Consider the following 4,286-nt stretch of genomic DNA (forward strand, 5'->3'; position numbering starts at 1 on the left):
CGCCCACCACCTCGTCCGGCTAGTTTTTTGTATTTTTTAGTAGAGACGGGGTTTCACCAGGTTAGCCAGGATGGTCTCCATCTCCTGACCTCGTGATCCACCCGTCTTGGCCTCCCAAAGTGCTGGGATTACAGGCTTGAGCCACCGCGCCCGGCCCCTTTTCTTTTTTCTTTGTTTGCTTTTGGTTTTGGTAGAGACGCATTCTCAGTATGTTGCCAAGGCTGGTCTTGAACTCCTGGGTTCAAGTGATCCTCCTGCCTAGGCCTTCCAAAGAGAGTACAGGTGTGAGCCACCCCACTCAGTCTTTAAGCATTTTTTTTTTTTTTGAGATGGAGTCTTGTTCTGTTGCCCAGGCTGGAGTGCAGTGGCACGATCTAGGCTCACTGCAACCTCTGCCTCCCAGATTCAAGTGATTTTCCTGCCTCAGCCTCCCGAGTAGCTGGGATTACAGGTGTGCACCACCTTGCCCAGCTAATTTTTGTATTTTTAGTAGAGATGGTGTTTCAACATGTTGGCCAGGCTGGTCTCAAACCCATGGCCTCAAGTGATCCACCCATCTTGGTCTCCCAAAGTGCTGGGATTACAGGCATGAGCCACCACACCTGGCCTAATCCTTTTTATTACTGCAGTCTCTTCACCTAATTATTCAAGTCTCAGAACAGAATTCCCCAGGCCAGTTCCCCCTCCCTCTCCCCATCCCAGGCACCATCCCTCTGCTTGTTCTTCCCCTATCACATCCCTGACATTCTGGGCTGTCACTGGTGACAGGTCTGTCCCTCTGCTCCACTGGGAGCCTAGGAAGGGTCTTGGCACTCACACAACACAGGACTAAGCACCATGTCCGGGTGTGTCTGTCTCATATACAGCCATGGGTGTGGGGGTCTTGGTGGGGGTGGGGTTAATGGGGCAGGATCTGGGGAGCTGACCGTGGTCAGGCGCCGCAGAGAGCTGAACCTCTCTTCCCAGGCTGCAGCCGCTTTGCGGAAGGCCTCGTGTCGCCGGATAAGCTGCTCCACCTCATCCACGCTGCTGCCCAGCTCCCGGCTCTGCAGGAGCGGCTCCTGGGCTGTCAGCCAGGCATCAGCCACCACCGCCTCCTGGGCAAACTGGTGCACCTCCAGCACTGAGGAGGGGCATGCAGGGTAAGGATTCTAGGGCATCTGGAGCCCTTCCTGGGGCAATGGCTGTTTCCCCTGGCCTTCCACACCCCTGCGGCTTTCCATACCCCAGCCCTGACCATCCTGGGCTCTGCAGGAATGACAGAGGCTGGGGCTCTTTCAGTGGGCATCATTCCTCCTTTCTGACTCCCATTCCTCCTTCCTTAATGTCCCCCCACCCAGGACTTTAAGACTTTTTTTGGGGGGTGGGTATTCAATGGCAAGGCAGCCCCCTTGTCCACCCTTCCAGGCCCTTATGTTTGCTTTTGGAGACCCATGGGTAGGGTGCAAAGCATGCTCCTGTCACCCTCTGGGCCTTGGCTGGACAGGCTGGAGCATGTCCCTGTGCCCTTGAGCCACGTATGCCTGGGCCCCCACTCACTCTGCTGCAGCCACTCCCAATGGCGGTCCCACTTTTCCGACACTTCCTCCTTCCTGGTTCCCAGCTTGTCCAGCTGTGCCTGGATCTGGGAGTGGCAGGTGGGTGGGAGGGAAGTCAGGGTGTGGAATGGCTTCCACCCCAATGTGCCCAGGTGGCAGAGGGGGACCCCCTCCCTGCTCCCCACCTCATCAGCCATGGCACTTTTGTTGAGCAGCAGAGATCGCCCCAGCTCCTGGCAGGCAGTCAGCTCAGGCACCCGCGCCTCCAGCTCAGTCTTCAGGCCCTGGTGGTAGTTCATGAGCACCTCCACTGATGACACGTCCCTGCAGTGGGTGGCAGGCAGGGATCTGAGCCACGGGCAGCCTCCTCAGCCTGCCCCATACATGTGGCTCCTGGTGACCCCAAATCCTTGAGGCTGACATCCCACACCACCTCGAGACACCTTTCTTTTCTTTTCTTTGTTTTTCTGAGATGGAGTCTCACTCTATGGCCCAGGCTGGAGTGCAGTGGAGCGATCTCAGCTCACTGTAAACTCCACCTCCCAAGTTCAGGTGATTCTCCTGCCTTAGCCTCCTGAGTAGCTGGGATTACAGGCGCCCACCATCATGCTCAGCTAATTTTTGTATTTTTAGTACAGATGGGGTTTCACCATGTTGGCCAGGCTGGTCTTGAACTTCTGACCTCAGGTGATCTACCCGTCTCAGCCTCCCAAAGTGCTGGGATTACAGGCGTGAGCCACTGCACCAGGCTGAGACACCGACTTTCGATGACCAAGTTCTGAGGGCCTGTGGTTCACTAATTCAATGATTCAAACTTTCTAAGTTCCTAAAATTTCACACTTTGGTGATTCTAACCTTCTAGGATTCCAAGATCCAAACTTCCTTTTTTTTTTTTTTTTTATAGGGTCTTGCTCTGTTGCCCAGGCTGGAGTGCAGTGGCAAGATCACAGCTTACTGCAGCCTCAACCTCCTGGGCTCATGCAATCCTCCTGCCTCAGCCTCCTGAGTAACTGGGACCGTAGGTGCACACCATCACACCCAGCTAATTTTTTTATTTTCTGTAGAGACAGGGTCTTGCTATGTTGCCCAGGCTGGTCTCAAACCCCTGGGCTCTAGCAATCCACCTGCCCCAGCCTCCCAAAGTTTGAGGCTATGGGCATAAGCCACCACACCCAGCCAAGATCCAAATTTTCTAACTTTTCCTAGCTATGCTTCTGAAGGTTCCACTAGCTAATGATTTTAACCTTGCAAGTCTGTGCTCTCCAAGGCAGTAGCCACTAGACATGTGAGCACTTGAAATGTGGCCAGTCTGAATTTTGATATGAAGTGTAAAATGCACACCAGATTTTGTGGAGTTAGCATAGTAAAGAACGTAAAATGTCTCATTAATAGTTTTTTGTTGTTGTGCAGTGGCACGATCCCTGCTCACTGCAACCTCCCCCTTCTGGGTTCAAGTGATTCCCCTGCCTCAGCCTCCTGAGTAGCTGGGATTACAGGCGCCCGCCACCTTGCCTGGCTAATCTTTTTGTATTTTTAGTAGAAACTGGGTTTCAACATGTTTGTCGGGCTGGTCTCGAACTCCTGACCTCAGGCGATCCGCCCACCTTGGCCTCCCAAAGTGCTGGGATTACAGCCGCACCTTTTTTTTTTTTTTTTTTTTTGAGACGGAGATTTGCTCTTCTTGCCCAGGCTGGAGTGCAATGGCATGATCTTGGCTCACTGCAGCCTCCACCTCCCAGATTCAAGCAATTCTCCTGCCTCAGCCTCTCAAGTAGCTGGGATTACAGGCACCCACCACCAAGCCTGGCTAATTTTTTGTTCTGTATTTTTAGTAGAGATGGGTTTTTGCCACATTGGCCAGGCTGGTCTTGAACTTCTGGCCTGAGGTGATCCGCCTGCCTTAGGCTCCCAATCTCTGCACAGATTACAGGCATGAGCCACTGCGCCTGGTCTCATTAATAGTTTTGTTTGTTTTTGTTGTTGTTGTTTTTGAGACGGAGTCTCATTCTGTCACCCAGGCTGGACTGCAGTGGTACAATCTCCACTCCACTGAGACTGGGAGGCTGAGGCGGGCAGATCACCTGAGGCCAGAAGTTTGAGACCACCTGGCCTCATTAATAGTTTTAATATTGACTACCTGTTGAAGTGATAATACTTTGGGTATGTCAGGTTAAATAAAAATGTATTACTAAAATTAATTTTCATTTGCCTTGCTTTGTTAATATGGCCACAGAAGATTTTAAAGTATATATGTGGCTCACATTTGTGGCTCATGTTATATAACTGTTGGACAGCACCATTCTAAGCCATCTTATGTCCAAAACAAATTCCAAGTTTCTGAAGATTCCATCAGTTGGCAATCAAGGCTTCATGCTATGGTTTGAATCTACCACTTGGGCTCAAGAGATCCTCCTGGCTTAGCCTCCAGAGTAGCTGGGACTACAGGCATGCACCACAATGCCCAACTAATTAAAAAAAAAATTTTTTTTTTTAAGAATCACCATGATTGACTAATTTTTTTCTTTTTTGTAGAGATGGGGTCTCACTATGTTGCGTAGGGTGGTCTCAAACTCCTGGGCTCAAGTGATCCTCTTGCCTTGGCCTCCCAGTGTTGGGATTATAGGCGTGAGCCACCTCTTCTGGCTACATTGGCCAAATGTTGATGGTTGTTCAAGCCACGTGTTCACGATACACATGTGGGTTACCTTTACTTCCCTGTATATTTAATTTTTTTTTTTTTTTTTTTTT

Source organism: Mandrillus leucophaeus, unplaced genomic scaffold, assembly GCF_000951045.1.
Source record: "Mandrillus leucophaeus isolate KB7577 unplaced genomic scaffold, Mleu.le_1.0 Scaffold106, whole genome shotgun sequence".
Classification (NCBI taxonomy): domain Eukaryota; kingdom Metazoa; phylum Chordata; class Mammalia; order Primates; family Cercopithecidae; genus Mandrillus; species Mandrillus leucophaeus.